At 50.7% G+C, this 18,509-nt stretch overlaps 1 protein-coding gene across 10 annotated transcripts in view; it reads right to left on the reverse strand.

Annotated features, from left to right (window-relative positions):
* The window catches only part of DAB2IP (DAB2 interacting protein), a 216,833-nt gene that overhangs the window by 59,773 nt on the left and 138,551 nt on the right, over positions 1–18,509 (reverse strand). The window lies entirely within an intron of this gene.

Consider the following 18,509-nt stretch of genomic DNA (forward strand, 5'->3'; position numbering starts at 1 on the left):
AGGCGGGTCCAAGCCCTTTGTGTTCACCGCTGCTTGATGCTGTTGCAATAAACCTCAGGAAAAAAATCCGGTTCTGCACGAGCCTTCATTTTCGCAAACAAGCTGCGCCGCTGCCCCTCTTCCCCGAGCGCGTCCCGCGCGCGAAAGCCGCTGCCCGCCCGGAACCCGCCGGGAAGGAAGAGGAGCGCAGGAGCCCGCCGTGCCCCGGGGCGCGCGCCCCTTTCCGCTGCTGCGAAGCCGAGTCACTGACCTCTGCAGCAGCGCAATCCACAGTAACGAGCAGCGGCTGCAGCCAGCGGCACCTGCGTGAGCCATGCTCGGAGCGGAGCGGCGGCCCCCCGGGGTCCCGCACGGGAGCCCAGCGCTGCCCGCGGCCCCGGCGCGGCCCAGGCCTGCTGGAGCACGGGCTGCCGCGGCCCCCGCGCCCGGCGCGGCAGGTAAGCGCAAGAGCAGGAAACGTGGAAAACAGAGGAAAAGGTGACACAGCGTGGTCCGAGCGTCCTGACTGCCACCGTCCTCGCGCAGCCCACGCTGACACGTTCCCCGAGCCAGACTGCTGCTGTCATCGTGGCGTATTCAACTGCCTCCATTACTCATCACGAACAAAGTCAGGCTCTCTAGTAAATGAAAAAGCACCACATGGCACCGTCCCCTGGCTGCTATTTATGGCTCCTTCCTTTCCCACTTTTCAAGGCTACTGCCCAGGTCTGCAGCAAATCAAACGCCCCTGCAAGACCGCTCGGGATCGGGGCCGAGAGCAGGCTCCTGGAGCCCATCGCTGGGGTCCCCCTTTGAGGGGAGAACGAGCGCAGAGGTGGGTACCCCTAAGGAAGGGCAGCGTTCTCGTTGGATTCGAATAACGAGGACCGCTATCCGTTGCCTATCGCCAGCGGGGCCCTTGCCCTCCTTGCAGGGCCAGCAGTCCCACCCCTCTGGGGACGGCCACCTCAGCTGGCCAGCCGCGCCGGGATGGCGTGGTGTTCAGCACGACACCTGCAATCAATATATTTCGCACCTCGCCTCCTCAGCAGAGCCCGTGGGGGCCCCTTCGCCCCCGCGGTCTGCAAAGCAAGCTCTGGATCTAGCATGTTTAACCTCATGCTCTTGTCCCTTCTCCCCCCCACYGCCCGCCCCTCCAGCAGTTTGAAGCTTTCTCACCCTTTGCTGGCAGATGCCATGCAGAGAGACAAGCTCGCTGTCCTTGATCTGCTTTTCAGGGCTGCTATAAAGTAGGGCACCAGCATCAGCCCAGCATCAGGTTTTTGATACATATTGGAGTAGCCAAAAATAATAGCAGGCAGCTTCAGTCAATCTTTTCGTTCTTGAATCTGCAGCAGCGGCAGCACCGGGATCCTTTGTGCAAAAGCACAAAATACGGCATGCACCGGCCCCAAATCCTCATCAGCAACCCAGAGCCATCTCCCCTTGTAAGATGGGCTCACCAGAAGCTTTGGGGGAGCCCATGCCTTGCGGCATCCCCTCTTCTAGAGCCACCAGTGAGCACAGCTTGCTTTGGGAGAGCCGGGGGTTTTGCTCTGCTTATTTCCTTCAGCACCTTATCTCCTTCGCTGTGGCAAAGCGCTAAGGTCAAGTTACAGTTTTACTAACCATTTTATCTTTCTGGCAAGGCAGTACAAGGCAGAATCTGGACTTTGGAACAAGCCCTCGCACTTGCGATGGGTGGAGAGTCAAACACACCAAGGCCAGCMGGAAAAAGAGAGAATCCGGGTTCTTTCTTCAGCCCAGCGCCAAATGAATTCTTTTGCACACTCGGACGCGCTCCTAGGACAGTCTGGAAGGGCACTGCACTGAACAAGGGCGTGCTTTTGGCCTGCGTTACAGCAGCAAGCCAGATGTGCTGGCAACTGGGGCGACTCAAGCTGGCGTGGAGACCTGACGTAGCTCCACTACAGCTACCAGATTACGGTGATCTACCCCAGCGTAGGGCTTGGCTGATAAAAACGACGGGTAGAAAGACCAACGAGGCCAGCTAAGCAGCTTTACTTGCTGGGCGCTACCCAACCTAACTTCCAGTGTCCCACACTTGAAATTCCTTACAACCCGTCTCTGCAGGTCTGGGCGCACACACCAGTCAGCAGGAGCTACAGTAGCGTAGGGACTGTCCTACTGCASGTTCGTTCTTCATACTCTCGCCTCCTCGCAGACGGATGTCACCCAGCGGTGACGCGCTGGCATGCCCACGCCCCAGCAGGCTCCCACATCTGTCACGCTGCGTTTGGACTGACATCCAACACACGCAAACGTCTCGGAACTACAGGTCTCTAATAACGCCCAGATCATCTATTCCTTCACTCTCCCAACGCGTCTGGACTGTGTATGCTTGCAAATGTTTGGAGGTACCGACGGTAAGCCAAAACCTTAAAAAMCAGGGCCTCTTGGGCTGCTCTTTCTCCCTCTCCGCAAGGAGCTCAAGGCAGTGAAGAAACTGTACTCAGCTGACGCTTAAACATTACTGCAGTGAGCATTACTAAAAACAAAAAACCAAAGAAACACAGCTTATTTGTCRAAAGCCCAGCTAATTTCACTCAAAGCCAGGATTTATCCTAGCTTCCTTAAACCTGACTTGCACCTCATTCCTCAGCTGTGTAACGTGGAACGATCTTACAGACTGTGCTTCTCCTCCCCCAGGCTGCTGCAGTCAAAGGGCCACAGGCAGCTGTAAAACAGCTATTACTGTTGCTGCTGTTGCCGATACCCTCCTCAGAGCGCTGGGTTTGGCCTCTGTCCTGTCTTCACGCTCGCACCTTCTGTTCCTGAAGATATTCCCTTGCTCACCCACAACTCACCGTCCAGGAACGGCTTGGTGAAGGGAAAGCCCTGTGCCCTGGCAGAGGGCAAGTAAAATAATACCTTCAGTGGTGTTCACTGCTTCACGATTAAGGTCCGCGGCTATTACTGGTACTATCTGTAGTGCTGTCTTCTTGGATTGCTTTTTCTTCTGTGGTCCCAGCTGGGCCTGGCTTCCTCAGCCGGACGGGGAGGATGGTAAGGCAGGACGCTGCCGCCAGCCCTCCCTGAGCGACCTTTCCAGACTCCTGCGATGTTTGCTTTGCTTCCGCTATTAAACCCAGATATCTCTCACATCTTATTGGCTGTGAAGCCAATGCTTTACGGTCTCTCCATCTATCACCAGGGAAAGCCGAATCCTTAATAAATGGAAGGTACTGTGATTATCCACGTACGTTCCAATTTTACAGTTAAAATCAAATGCCTGTTAATGTCCTAAAAAGCATTTTTTTTAGAACAGTCCCATATTTCAGCATAATTAATGGTATAAGACATGTAATTGCACAACTGGCTTGTTACTGGATTGCTGCTCAGCTGTTGGGGCTGTGAATACTCATTATCGYAGGGCTTTGCTGAAAAACTTTCCGATCCGTGTGCGCCGCTGCCTCTGACATCAGGCAGGGAGCTCGGCTGGCGGGGRAACAACGTGATGTGGGCTGGGGGACGAAGATCAGCGCGGGGCCTTTCGCTCAGATCTCCGAGGGGCTCGGTCACGTGCGAGTCCCGCCRGGGGAGGCTCGGGGCGCCGGCGGGACGAGGTGCAATCGCAGCCGCCCCTGCTCGCGCCGGGCCGCGCGGTGACTCCGTTCGGCTTCTCGGGCTCGTCTCCGTGCGCGCCGGCAGCCGCTGGAGCTCGCCGCGAGGGCGGSCGCTGGCCTCGCCGATCGCTTCGCTCCGCGTGTTCCGCCTTCGTCTCTCGCAGCTCGGGACCGACGCTCAGCAGCTGCCAGAAAATAAACAGCCTGCGCCCTCCTGGCACCGACGCCGCTGCGGATGCCACCAGGTTAACGCTCCGACAGCCGCGTCCCTCCGTCAGACCGCGTACGCGCGCACCAGCCCGCTGCGGACGAAYGAAACCCCGTGAGCAGCCCACAGCCTCCAGTGTGCTCGCTTATTCTTCCTTTCAGTTCAGTTTCAGCAAAATAGTTAATCTGAAGCTGAAGGGCACAAAAAATTATCCGGACCTTGCAGATTAGAGGAACAACGCAGATCGACTAACAGATTATTCAAAGTTTTCTCCGCCTGCATTACTCAAATGTGCTTGATATTCGCAAAAGCTGAGCTGCCCCAAATTAACAGAAGTGATGTCTAGTGCTTTGGAAAAATCAGGCCCCGTATCAAGCGGTATTTGCACTGAAAGAATACTTAACCTCTGACTAATGCTGCCTTTTACTCTGTATTTCGTTCTGGCTAGACAGTGAATCCGAACTGGCCAATTTCTCTTTCTGCTTGTAATTAGCTTCATTTCCCTGCTCTCCTGAGCAAGTGTTAGAGTTTCCTCTAGGATTACAATATTGATAAACAGGAAACCAACTTTTACTGAGATGCCAGTCATATTTTATAGGTGTTATATTTTAATCATAACATTGTTATTAATAACAGATTTTTATAAATCTTTTTGTCAGGCCTCGTTCCTGCAAACATCCAATATCGTTTTGTGTTATTAGTCTTGCTTCAGAGACACTACTTAACATTCAGCAACAACTTGAGCCAGGAAGCATTTGCAGAAATCAACTTCTGAATTTCAAATCTAAACTACATGAGGGTACCAATGCCCTACGACTTTGAGTCTGACAAACACAAATACGTGTATTAGCATCTAAACAACATTTTACTTTGGTTTGTCCTTCTCTCTAGCAATATTAGCATATGTAATACCTTTGGCTTAGTAGGTAACAGCTGAGTTTGGAGCCTGAATGATGTTCTTAAACAAAATGGTATTCTTAAAAAAATTCAGTCAATGAAAGCTTTACAATTGAAATAAAGTTAAGAAAATGTTCTTCTGTTACTATTTACAAATTCTTCCTTAAAAAAATAACAAGGCATTTTAAAGATCCTTTTGATTGTGTTGCATTTTATCCATGCAGGAACACACACCAGAGATGGCATCAGGATACAAAGCTAATTTCTTCCCATTGCTATCTGCCTTCGGTAGGCTATAGGATCATTTAGGGGTGTAAACTGCATCCTCCTCATGGGAATCCTTTCACACCTATAGAGCTGTGATTTTTCTATGGCTTTCAGGGCTGGAATAGCAGGCGATCCGTTCCGGAGAGCACATGCACCATCCGCTGCTCTCCTCAACCCAGGGCACGTTAGAGGCGCCAGGCACCCTCGCAACACGGAGCATCTCTGCGCTGCGGCACGCACCACCCGGGGCTGCAAGGCGAGCCSAAAGGAAACCACGAAGCAATGCTGACGCCGACGGCAGCGCCTGGCTGGCCGGGGGCTCGCAGCCCTCCGGCCCTGTCCCTGGGACTCACACCGCGGGCGCCGATGCTCGACGCAGCCGGGAGCCCCCTCTTCCTGACAGCCAGCGGCTTTCCCTCCTCTCCCTCCTGCGGGGTGCCCCAGGCGGCTCCCGGCGGCCTGGGGCAGTCCCGGCCACCCCCCGGCCCGTCCTCTGCCCAGGCTGGCTCTTACAGCTCTAGGCTCCCCGACCAGGAATTAAACTTTGCAATCCTGACATGTACTGCATCAGTTTCAGAGCTTGTTTTTAAAAGTGCAGTTATTATTGCATACTTCATGCAATGCCAGAGGCAGCTACTTCCAGAGCTGATGTAAAAATTGTTATTAAAACTTACAAACTGTGAAAAACTCTTAAAAAGTCCAAATCCTGGCACTACTCTAAATTAAATTACAGCCACAGCCTGATAGGGGTACATGGATAAGCGCAGAGTCAAGCTTGCGTGCAGTCCTTATCCACAACCCACACCTGCTGCTCCCTTCTGAACATTCAACTAATGAACACAGGGTACAGCCCAGAGGGTTTAAGATACAGAAAAGGTCACAGCGACAGTCCTATTTTAAGCCTAAAATTATTTTTTTTCAATGAATTAGGACAAGTGAGCTTTCCTCTAATTCAGATAATGCAGCTCTCCTTGGGTATAGACTGCTGGCAGGAGGAGGAGGGCACGTGCATTCAGGAATCAATGCTAATACTCTAAAAAATTAATCTCTGAAAATTGTTTCAAAAAAATTTCATACAAATCTTTGTATAGCAAAGCTTGACTGGATGAAGGTATCAGAGCGATATTACTAGATTAAGGACAGACTGAAAAATATAAAAAAAGGCTTTGTCCTTTTTATGCAAGTTTGGTCCTATCACTCCTGCTTTTTGTGCCTCAGTTTCCCAGCTATGGATACAGCAGGTTACACTTCCTGCCCGTGAGTCTATGAAAGCTGCTGGTGTCTGTTAAGAGCTAGCTATCATTACATAGGACTGAGGATAGGATGTGACTTGCCAGAAGATGAAAATAGAGGCTATTCTGCTTTAAACGAGAGCCACAGTTTGTGATTTCAGAACGTGGCTGAGATGGCGCTCTCCAGGGACCCGAGGAACTGGCTCCTCAGCCAGCTCTTGTCAAGGTAAGTGCCCTAGAGACTCCGAATGTGTTTATAAAAGTGAATATGCTCATAAAGATTGTGCGTTTTGGTACCTGCAGGGCAAAGCCAGCTGCTGTGCCAGCAAGCTTTGCAAATCTAAATCCGGTGTGCAAAGTCTCTGGATCTGCCTGAATAACGTAATTAAAAGCAGAAGATAAGTAGCATGCCAGTTCTGGCTGCTGCCCAGTCACTCAGGGAGCTCTGGACCTACGGCCTCCCCTTTACTCGGTTTTAGTAATGTCATCTTTGGTGGTGAGCTTCCACGGGGTGGTTTTGCTCCTGCCTCACCAAAGGCCAGTCCACTGCTTTGCTGTATCCAGCCTTCCCCTCTGCATGGATCCTGGGGCAGCAGCTTGGAGGAGGAGAAGGGGCTGCAAAGCTGTTCCTACAGATGGAAGAGTCCAAAGCCACCACCTGCTCTGTGACACACGCTGGCCACAGTCTAGGCTGGCATGCTCTAGCCTAGCCATCAGACAGCTACAGGGATGTGGGAATCTCATACCCACCTTCCCTCTGCGCAGTGGAAGCTGAAACCTAAAATTTCATCTCAGCTCTGTTTTAAGAGTTGTGTGTGATAGGGAAAGATAACAATCGAGTTTAAAAAACCTGAATTGCCATTACCAACAGACGAGCTTTAAACAAAGAGGTCGACCAACATTGGTTTTCCTAACTTCTGCTTACTTTACTTCTCTCAAAGACATGAAATTAGACCAGGTCARTCTTTCTTACCAGAAAGGTTTTCTACCACTTTCTACACAGGACATGCAGAGATTCCTGAACAAGCTCTGTCAACAGCCCTATCTCGTAGGAGAATATTACCATCCTCGTCTTCTACACAAGGGAACAGATGCTACCAACAGGAAGTGGCTTGACCAAAAGTTTCATCCTTTGAGAAATAAATGGAAGCAGGACAGAGACTGGATTCAAGAGCTGTACATAGAAACAGCTTCCTTTGGTAACCAACTTATTTACCAATTTTACCTTATTTTACATCAATCTAGTTAGACAGATGTAAAGCACTAACATAGACACACTGAAACTAGTTTGGTCCTTGCCTAAACAGTATTATCTTGCCTCACTTATTAACCAACATAAACTCCAGCACATCATCGCTGCAAAAAATAGCTGTGTTTTAAACTGATAGTTGTGTCAGTGCAGAATTTTTATGGAAGAAGGAAAAGTCAGCAACCCCCTTCGTGTGCTCCCCACCCTCTGAACTGCCACTGTGCCCAGGCCACTAAACCACTTTTCCTTACTGTGGCAGATGTTAAGCTTGGTTCAAATCCATGGGACTACAAGGAGCCAACCTAGGCTCTCACCTGCAAAACTGCAGTCTGCTTCTCCTCAACTCCTGAGGCTGCCTTGCCTCGCAGCTGAAACCAGACCCGCGTTTCGGAGGGCCGTGTGTCCGTGCGCACGCGCAGCTGGCGGCTGCCGAAGCGCGCTGTGCCTTCCGCGTTGAGACGTCGGCCGAGACACAGGTGGGGGCACAAGAGCGCCCCGGGCCGCAGCCTCCCCACCGCCTGCCAGCCCGGCACCTCCAGCGAGCTGGGAAGTGCAAGCAGCTCGGAGCTGCAGGGGTGCCGGGCTCCTATCGGCTGGCTGCTAGCGCAGTGATTCACTCGGTGTAACGCAAGCGGTAAATCAGAATCTATTCCACTCGGGGAGGCAGCTGATAGATTTGTAGGTTTAAACGACCATAAAAATCAGGCTACTTCACGGGGCGCTGCCACKCCGGGCCACGGCGCTGAGCGGCTGGGAGCACGGCAGAGGCTGCAGCTGAAGCACATCTGAATAACGCCAGGGCAGGGCTAAGACCGAACGGCACGAAGCAGGCGGCTGAAGTCGGGGTCCAGCTCGGCAAACTCCATCCCGACACCGATGCCCTCTCCGTGCCCTGCTCCCGGCCCCCATCTCCGCCACCTGCCTCCCACCCGCGCTCCTCGTTGCACGTGCCTCTTCTCCTCCCCAGGACTCCATCAGGTGGCAACACACAGAGAAGGTTTAAAAGAAGAACTGGAAACCCAGAGCCCCCCAAGAAGGGGCCGGGGTGCCCGGCAGCACCCCTCAGGGTGCTGCAGCCCGCCCTCGGCTCTCGGCGGCGGCAGCGGGGCCACCGGCCGGCCGCCCCTCCTGCCAGCCTGGCGGGCGAGACGCTGCACGTCCTTATATACCGCTCCAGCGGATCAAACCCGAAAGCAGCAGGTCAGGACGCCGTGCGGCCGAGTCCAGCCCGGCCCAGCCGGTCCTTTCTGCTTTTCACTTGCCGTCACGAACTAGAGCTGCAAACCACTGCCGTCACCCGTCCTGCGCAGGCGGCACCGAAAGTTAAACTGACTTCATGGAACAGCTGAAGCGGCTCGGACAGCACCCGCCGTTCGCCCAGGCACTGCCCCACCGTCTCCTTCCCGCAGGGCCAGGGACCCATCGRGGCGCCAGACCCGAGCGATTCGGCTGAAGTTGCCCAGCCGCCTCCCGGAGAAGGGGCAGCTCCTCCAGGGCAGCCTCCCCGCGCGGCCGGGCAGGAGCGCCCGCGGGGCCGCGGGTGAGCGCGCGCTGCCCCTCTGCAGCGCTCCCCAGGCAGCGCGGGCTCGCTCGCAGTCCGGGCCGGCTTGGCGCTGGTGGCCGAGCGGGGAAAAGCCCCTTCCTCTTAGCAGCCCCCCGTGCCACTGCTCTCCRTCTGCGCTGCGCCTGCAGCTCTCTGCATCCTCTAGACCAGCGCGATTGCTGCTGGCTGCAGACACCCGGACGCGGGCAGGCGGGCACACAGGGCAACGGGCAGGTGGAGGGGCCACGCGGAGCGCGATGCGCCCCGGGCCCTGGCTGCAAGGCCGCGCGCGCGCCCACGGCCTCAGCRCGCTCTTTCCGTCAGGAAATCATCAGCCTGTCCGCGGGGATTACACGAGAGGACCCTGGCTCCTCCCGAGTAACCGGGGACGTCCGGTGAGCACGTCGCACCCTGACCGCGGCGCACGGGCCGACRCGGTGGGAGAGCTCCCAGGCAGCGGCTCCGGGGGCTTTCCGAGCCGGATGCGTGGGTGCTCTCCTGCACGGCCAGACCGCGGGCAGCGCCCCGCAAGGGTCGCACAAACCCCTCAGTCCTTCTGACACGACTGTAAAAAATCCAGACTCCGGAGCCTGCCTAACTCTGCGTTATGTGTGGGGTGAGGGTTTCGGGTGGGTAGTGGAAGGGGAGAAAAAGCCTGAGCTTCAGGAGCTAAGTCCAGGGGAACTGGAGCAAGCACTTCTGAGCTCAGTTTTTGAACCTCCTGGGGCCTGGCACAGCCAGCAAGTTGTTACGTGCCTCAGTTTCCCGGTAGGATGGCGGATCTCACTACGTGCCCAGTCCTACCAGCGGGCTGCCACAGGAATTCGTTTTTATAAAGCACTGTCAAGCAAGAGGCTCTGTGCACGAGCGCAGAGTGCTCTGATGGGAACTGGCTAAACCACCCTGGCCCGCCTTTGACATATGCCTTCTCTCATAGCCTCGCTTCACTTTAAGAAACAAAAAAAGCTTTTAAATGCCTCTGACTGTAGAATTGTGTAAGCTGCTGCTTCTGAAATCCAGCGAGATCGCAAGTGGAGACAGAGAGCCAGCTGAATTGTGCACCACAAAGATTTCCGCGATGTAAATCAGTAAATCTCTCCGAGGACGGGGAGCATGCCACACACTGCATTTCTGACACTTCGTCTCTTTTATCTAAGTGGCTTTTTTTCCCTTTTTATCCTTTCCTCGCTCCATGGCGGTTTTGAGATTTTTGGCATCCTAACTGCAGCCTGGCTTGTCAAGCTAAACATCAACAGAGACTTTATACGTACGTGAGAAATGAGAGAATAGAGATAAAAATAGTTAGTAACTCTGCTTTTTGAACGCTGACCGAGTGAAACAGCCGCGCTCCAGGAAAGGCAGGGGTTTGCGCCGGTTCTGATGCACCTCTGCTTCGCAGCGCCCAGGCTCCCCGGGGCTGGTGGAGGTGCCCTCAGGGCCGGCCCCCGGGCTTCCCTCCGGCGCSGGGAGCCGGGAGCCGTCGCCGGGAGCGCGGCTTCGAGGCGGAGGCGAAGGCACGGCCGCTGCTCTGCCCGCTGCTCTAAATCAGACCTGGCAAACTGCTTCCCGGAGGGCATCCCAGCTTGCTATGAACACCGGAACAAGTTTGGGAACACTGGGAACACTGGGCTCCGTTAAAAAGGGGTGGAACATGCCAAGGCTGAGAGAACACGGATGCGACCTGCCGGGAGTACCTTGGCTTACGAACGGCTCGTGGACAAAGCTTGCTCTTCTCCCCTCGCCTGTCGGGGTCGCCGAGCAGAGCTTTGCTCCCTCTACTCTGGCAAGTGCCTTCAGTAAAATTTGCAAGAATCTCTCTCCACACTAGTGAATCTGAAAGGAGAAGATGGAAAAYGGACCTGGGTGACAAGCCAGAGTTCAGCAAGGCGTCTGACCCAAAATCATGCGCACCTGCACAGAAGGGAGCAGAGCTCAACACTGCAGAAATACCCCTGCATGGTGGGACACTTGCACCCATTACTGCAAAATGATGCAATGCTTATGCTGTACTTTGCAGAAATTTTAATTATAAATAACAGGCACAACCAGATACTCACATGCTCCAGTGTTTTCTCCACGCTTTGAAATAACACTACTAAAATCAGAGATGTTCACTGCCCATTCTAAGAAYGACAAAAGCTCTAGCCACTCTGGCCGTTGCCAGAAAATATTTGCAGACAATTGCTAAAAGCATTAGTAAGAAAAAAATAAAAAAGAAACACTGTTTTTAAAAGRTAAGTTAAATATTGGCCTTATCATCTAGCCACTGTATTTTCCAGAGGTTTGTTTTACTTCTGGTATTTGCTGTGTCACACAATACACGTCTCTGAGTATCTCTGTCAACCTTTCGTGTTTTGCTTGAGCAGGGAGAGCCACGGAGGGCGGCGCGGGGGCCGCTGGGGATGCCGGCCTGCGAGGGCCTGCTGCTAAGCGCGGCTGCCGTTCACAGCCTCTCTCGGTGTGGGCAAGCAAAACCTCTGCTTTCATCATGCAAAAGCTATTGAGTGCTGCAGATCAGGCACATTAGGGAAGCGCCACATGCCTGTCCCACTAGTGCGAACACAGCTACAGGACTTTTATTTATGGCKGTATTAAATATGCAACAATCATTCCCCAACATCAGAGTAATAAATATCACCGTTGCAGCTGATGCGAAATCAGCACGCATGCAGCTCACATTCACAGCGCAGGAGACAAAATGCTRAATTATTTATGGTTTGCATATGAACAAATATAGAGAAATAAGTTAATTCAGTACAATACAGCAGAGCAGATCCAGGGCAGATTATTGTACATCCCTCAGTCAAATCACACTCGTTCATTGTTCTACAACAATTGTTTCTCCTCCAAAAAGTGCGTTAAAAGAATTCTAATTAAGGGATCAGCAGAATCATTTCTGACAAGTTTTTTTAGATCTGTCTACAGATGTAAAACTCCCAGCCCTCCAAATCCTTGAGCATTTACTGGGATATGGCACGAGTACTGCATCGGCACACGCCACCACAASGATCCAATTAGGGAAGTACTGGTTGAACGACTTTCCAGGACATGAGCACGTTCAGTTGGTTGATAGCAGCAAACATATTCCCAAATACCTTTTACAAAACTCCTTGTAAAACAAAACCATCCTATCATGATACCAAATCCAAAAGGAGTGGAGGAAAAAAGAGAAATCAAACCGTTCTGCCTYTTAATTTGCATTTCTCCTCATCTATAATCATACTGTATCACAGATTTTTCAAAGCTAGGGTCTATCCACCCCAGCAATGGGATTTATACTCCTGTCCTGTTCATCACGGAGTACAAATAGCATGGCAAAGCACAGTCACAAGTTGCAAAGCTACCGCACAGCCTGTGCAGCGCTGTGTCCGCACAGTGGCTCTCGTTTTCCATTTCAAGGTGTTAGCTGTGAGACCCAGCTCAGAGCCCAGAAACAGGCTTTTAGCTCCATCAGCGCAATCACAGCTCCCAAGCGCGGACAGGCATTTCGGAGGCTGTAAWTCAGCCCATGACAGACGCAGTGGCGCGGCCCGAGGCCTCCGCTCCCAGCGCAGGGCTCTGTCCATCAGGGGTTTCTGCTGTGCTGCGGGGYCCTGCTGCTGCAATGTGCCCTGACGTCCAACCAGACAGTTCTGCTGAGGACTGAGCTGTCTTCCGGATGAGACAAATCATTGCACGGGCAAAAAAGAAACCTAAATTTAGCGTTTTCTTTGTTCCTGCACTACTTTTTATGTTTTATTCAAAACATAATTCAAAATCTCCTCATCCATAAAGAAGGCTGCAAATACCTGCACATTTCTGAACTCATCCTGCAATCATTATAGGACTTAACCAGGGAGAAAAGTGAAGTTTTGGGGCTGTTCTGCAATCCTGCAGTTTGAGGAGCTAGAGAGCTGGCCGGGCTCTCATCCTCRTTTGCAGCCCCTGCCCCCAGGGCCGAAGGAAGCTCTCCGGACTCAGAGCCCTGTACAGCAGTGCTGTGCCTCAGCCCTGACACTGTCTGGCTTTAAATATCCCAGAAAGCGCCGTCACTTAAATTAATTATCCTCAGCTGCACAGAAACCTTTCTTCTTTCCATGTAAATGCRGAATCACTATTATACCTCCCACTCTGCCCCGAGAGCTGTGGCCRGTATTAGCAAAGCGTTTGTCCTACCCCGCTGTCACGTCAAGTTTGGGAAGAAYGAAAACCCTGCTGCCAGGGGAAGCAGTGCAATTGCAGGGGGAAGGGCAAGAATTCTGGGACAGGAATCTCTTTGGAGACTGATTTTTCAGCAGCCACATCAAGCCTGAGATTATAGACATGTGTGTGCATGTGACAGTGAAGGGGCTGAGATGAGGAAGAGAGGGGATGAGAACTGTCTTTAATTTCTAAACAGTTTCTTAACTTAAATCCTTCATTCTGAACATAAGTACTAAATCAGGCTCAGGGAAAGAAAAACTTAATTAATCAGAGGTAGCTAAGTTCAAAGTGCGCCTAAGGTCAGCKTTATTACTCTCCTTTGCTTTGGAGGTACAACTTTCATGCATAATTCTTGTCTGCTACAGAATGACAACTAGGTTTGAAGGTCTCCTTTCTTTTCACTCATCTTTTTAAAGCTTAATGTTGTCACTGAAATGTAACTGAGGGCCTCACATAGCACAAGGGTTTAAAATACCATGCAGAGTCCAGTGACACTGGGTATGAGCTCCATGTAGTAGCTTGAGGACTCCCCTAGTTAAGGTTTTTGAACACAYGGTTTACACTGATCCCAGTGAAAGAGAATTACTGGAGATGAGCAAGGACAGCATYGTACCCAAATGAAGCAAGCAAGCAATGAAGCACACTGGGATGTCTAATATCTCCACGTTATGTCCAAAGGCATTTCTGATTGCTTTCCTATAACCTTCCAAAAATATAGGTGAGCTGGAGCTGAAGGTGACAGCCAGGCAGTGACTACATAAGCAGCTCTTTATTTTTATTGTGCCTCTCTAATCTTTTTTCACAGATCAGGAATATGGAAATTTAGGGCCAGATCCCAGTTCTACGATAGAAATACTGCTGGTAATTTCAATGGATGTGTATCACAACCACAGTATCTTCAAAGACATGTGCTATCACACCATTAGGCTTGGATAAGTCCAGCCRCCCTGCTTTGCTATCACAACAAATAACATATATTAACTTCTGAGAACCACATACACATTGCACAAGCCCAACTTCACACATTTCCCATTTTATAAGAGCAGAAAAATTTCCGAAAAGCACAGAAATGCTAAGGCATGTCAGCAGGTTATTATTGACTTTGCTAAACCTTAACATTACTTTCCTGAAGCAAAGTAGTTCTAGGAAACATGCAAAATCTTTTTCTTACCTCTAAAGGCACTAACRAGTTCTACTAGAAGATTCCAGTTCCTCATAGATAATCCTGACCACAAAAGATTAGAAATATGGTGCTGAAGGCATGGGTTCTTATTTTTAGTCTGCTTCACTCCATATCCTTACGTCTCAGTTCCTTCATCACAGACTACTTACTGACCTTGCCGAAGTACTCTGATGTGACATTAATGGATACATATGTCAGACTGCTGTGAACATCCGATAGAGCATGTAATATCATGTTATTTGTTATTACTCACAGCAATCATGCCAGTGGCATTAAAGACAATTTTTGTTCACAAATGTACTATCCAAACCAGAGAATTGAACCACGATTACAAACACTTCACTGTCTGTGTGGACAGAATCTCTCCAAAATTTAAACACCACCAGCAACAAACAATAATCTAATTAAATACCAGCAACAATAACGCCAGCAAAAGCAGAACAGGTCTTTGTGGACTTTCTGGGTTGCCAGATGCACTCCTGCAAAGATGACCAGATGTCTTGGGCTAGCCTACACACCCTCCTGTTTTGATCCCTTCCTCCTGGATGGATACATCTTCCCTGACCACAGCCCTGATCTTGAGCAGCTGGGCTCCTCACAGCTGGGCTGGGCTCCTCACAGACATGTTTCTCAGCTGCAGAGGAGATGGCCACAGCTGCTACATTTAGAGACTGTCTGAGTTAGAGGGTTTCTGTGCCTAGCAGCATGTTTCCCCCAGGGTTTGGGGCAGGAGGACTCTCCCACAACACATGCAGCAGATGAACTTGTCTCTAGTCTACAAACCTGGCTGCTACGTTGGCCTTTGCCCCTGTTCCCAGCGAGCTCCTGGTAGGCTGGGTAGTTACTTCTCGAGTCCTGGAGGTGTTTGGTACGGAGGCACCCATGCAGAGCAGCAGACTGGGTTTTGACTGGGATTGAGGGCTGTGCTCAGAAGCCGGGCGAGGAAAGTGCCCACCTCTGCCTACCTCGATTGACTTGAGTCTCAGCTCAGGGGATGTCACCTGCTGGGCCAAACTCAGCTTTATGCTAGGGCACTTTGGCACTCACAGCTTGATAAGCCTACAAGAAAAGACGGAGGGGGAGAAGGTCTGTATGTACCCTAGAGTAAATACGTGAGAAAGAGGAGAGCCACAGGGCAGCATTGGTAAAGCAAATGGGTAAAAACTGGCTGTGAATAGATTCTGACTTGAAAATTAGAAGAGGGTTTTTAACTTTGAGAGAAGTGAAATTTGAGAGCAGCCTTCCAGAAGGAGGGAGAATGGGGGAGAAAGCCTCAATGATATTAAGATGGAGAATATATGTTTATGAAGAATACTCTAGAATACGCTTGTCAGCAGCAGAACAGGTCTGGGCCTGCTGAACAAAGCAGTCCCTTCTGGTCACTTGGAAAATGGCCCAGCTGGACTAATGATCTCCTAGGAGAGTCTCTTTGGCACATACAGAGGTGGCATAGCCAGTCCTTGGATACCCTTCCTGGAGCTCTGGTGAAGAAGGACAAGTAGAGACAGAGGTATCCAACACAACAGCTTTTCCCAGCTACCACAGCAGTCCTTGTGTAAGACGTGCTAATTAGGACAGTCCTAGAGGCTGCGGTAACTTGAGCCCAGGGCTGGATTAGCTCCAGCCTGCTCCTATAGAGTCAGGCAGAAACATACAGAAACAGATACCTGCCCAACAGCCCCTAAGCCGCCAATTGATCTGGCTCTGTATCGAGCTTAACGATGCAGAACAGCTGGATGGAAGGAGCTGCCTGGTCCCTGGCCAATACCTGGCAGGTGCACTGGCTGCACAAACAAGTTCTCCCAAGGGCTCCCGCAGCGGGACCTATGCCAGTGTTGAGTCATCATTAATTTTTAGGGAAACGTTCACTGGACCTGGTATGGTGAGTTCCACCTCATGCCTACATAGTAAAGCCAGTATTTAGTTCCTTCATCTCCACATGAAGTATCTCATTTCAATTTAATTTCACAGTTGTAATGGATTTTTCAAAAATATTCAAGAACATATTTACTTTCCAACATCTTATTTCTTTTCACATTTGAAAAAACTTTCTATCTAATCCCCCAAGTCATCCTACAGTCTGAATAATTTCAGGTTTTTAATCAATAGCTGTCAGACTTGTCAAATTACTTTAGGGACCACAAAGCAATTTTTAAACATTCATAAACCCTCAYAGAACAGTTAAGTGCACTGAATTTTAAAAGAAAGAGGAACTGAATAACACTGATCAAACAGGATTATATTCTGGCAAATTATAAATTAGTTTTTTTATGAATCATCTCACAGCTACTTACCTAGTGTCAGGCTTCTACTGCTGTACGAAAGAGACTGTTTACCTCTAAGAAAGGAGCCTTTCCTCTTGCCTCGAAGCCTCCTAAGCCAGGACAGGGTGCAATACATTTTTTGTTACCCTTCAAAAATCAACATCACTATCTAGCTACCTCAAGGGTCTCTCTATCACTGGGCTGTCTAAGCTGGAGATGGCTGAACCATGTACACATGCATCTTGGCTCCTGGTATACTTCCCAGCATGCTTCTGGCATGTCAATCTGTCTGGCATGTCAGTCTAGAAATGACAGTCGCCAAAAGCTCTCAATTTAACGAACAAAGACTGGACTCACAACACAGAGCCTGAACCTCTTATAGGGAAGATCTCTCCATGTCGTGCTACACCCAACAATTAGGATGAAACACRCTGGTTTGTGCAGTTGCTGCCTGTTCTGTGCTTGTTCTAGGAATAAAGAGATCGAGAACATTTGAAGAAGTCAAATGTGCTTATCTAGCAACGAATTTATACACAGCAGTCCCACCTCATCATCACAGAAACCTTCTTGATTTGAGGGATGCACAGGGAAATCAAAAAAAGGAGCCTCATAGTTACCCCACAAATGTTGGAAGACTTCTAGGGAAAAGTACAGCCCRTATCAAAGATAAGATGAAGGATGATCAGAAGAAGGGAACATTTTAGCTGACCACATGCAGACAAACAAGTCCAAACCTTCCTCCTTCCAGCTGAACTTACTCTTGCACTGCCTCAGAGCTGCCCCAAACATACCTGTACTTTGTCTCTCCGGCTGTGGCAGGCCACCTTGCAGGTAGCTACTGAAGACAGGAGAGGACACCAAGGGGCACCTGTGTTTTCCTGAGGAGCTGCTCAGGAGCAGCTGCTGGCAGGAGGCATTACTGCCCAGCTAGTGTGGGGGAGCCAAGCAGCCCCGTGGGAAGCCTGTGTGGCCGCATCCTGCCTGCCTGCTCCAGGAAGAGCGCAGGGGTGTGCAGGGGTGCTGGGAACATGCAATCTGCTGCAGCTTCTCGTCCAGTACGCATCCAGCCATGAACTGGACCGCTGACCTCCTAAGTCCCTCTCCTGAGCAGCTTATCCCACRCCTTGTCTCAGTATTGCTCGTCTCCTTCCTTCTCCCCAGAGCTCCAGCGCGCTCAGCGGAGGCATCCAGCCAGTGCTGTCAGTTCTGCAGGTTACGCTTCCCGTCCCACGCACTGCTACTTAGTGAGGCATAAAATACGTTCCCGGCTATCTGCATCTGCTGCAGATGTCCTTTGCCAGAGAGCTGCAATTTCATACGTAAAGCCTCTAAATACAAACAATGACTGCTTTTAACCTTTACACTGGTTTTTCGTTTCCCAAAGGATTTTTGCTGTTGCCAACTTAATCGGAGCAGTACTGACAGCAACAGGAGAGCTCCAACTTACACACACATCTTTCTATACGCTCGCAGTCGCAGTTGCCATACATTTGCCCAGTCCCAGATACCCCAGAACAGATATCCACCCAACACAGATTTCAGTGTCCAACTGACCTAGTTCTGACAATGGTTCCAGATGTCTAAACCATGGTTCGGGAAGCTGAACTTGTCCAGGCCTTGGGAAAGCTTGTTCTTAGAGCCCAGGTGGCCAACATCTGCCCCAAACTCCTTCCTTAGCCTTCAGCTGAGGCCTGGAAATAATTAACACAAACAGCTCAGAGCCGGAGATGCAAAAGGAGAGTGGCTGGACTGATAGCTAGCCTAACTCAGAAGGAAATGTAGGAGTGTCCGACTTACAGTTACCTGAGTTGCTATTTTTTATGGCATAAGTTGAAGGAACAAAAGCGTTTCTCAGTGAGGACTTTTCAGCAAGCTATAGATGTTTTTAAGGCTTCATCTTCTTTTCTTAAGTGCTTGA

This window comes from Rhea americana, unplaced genomic scaffold, assembly GCF_003343005.1.
Source record: "Rhea americana isolate MKP2758 unplaced genomic scaffold, rheAme1 scaffold_328, whole genome shotgun sequence".
In the NCBI taxonomy this organism is placed as follows: Eukaryota; Metazoa; Chordata; class Aves; order Rheiformes; family Rheidae; genus Rhea; species Rhea americana.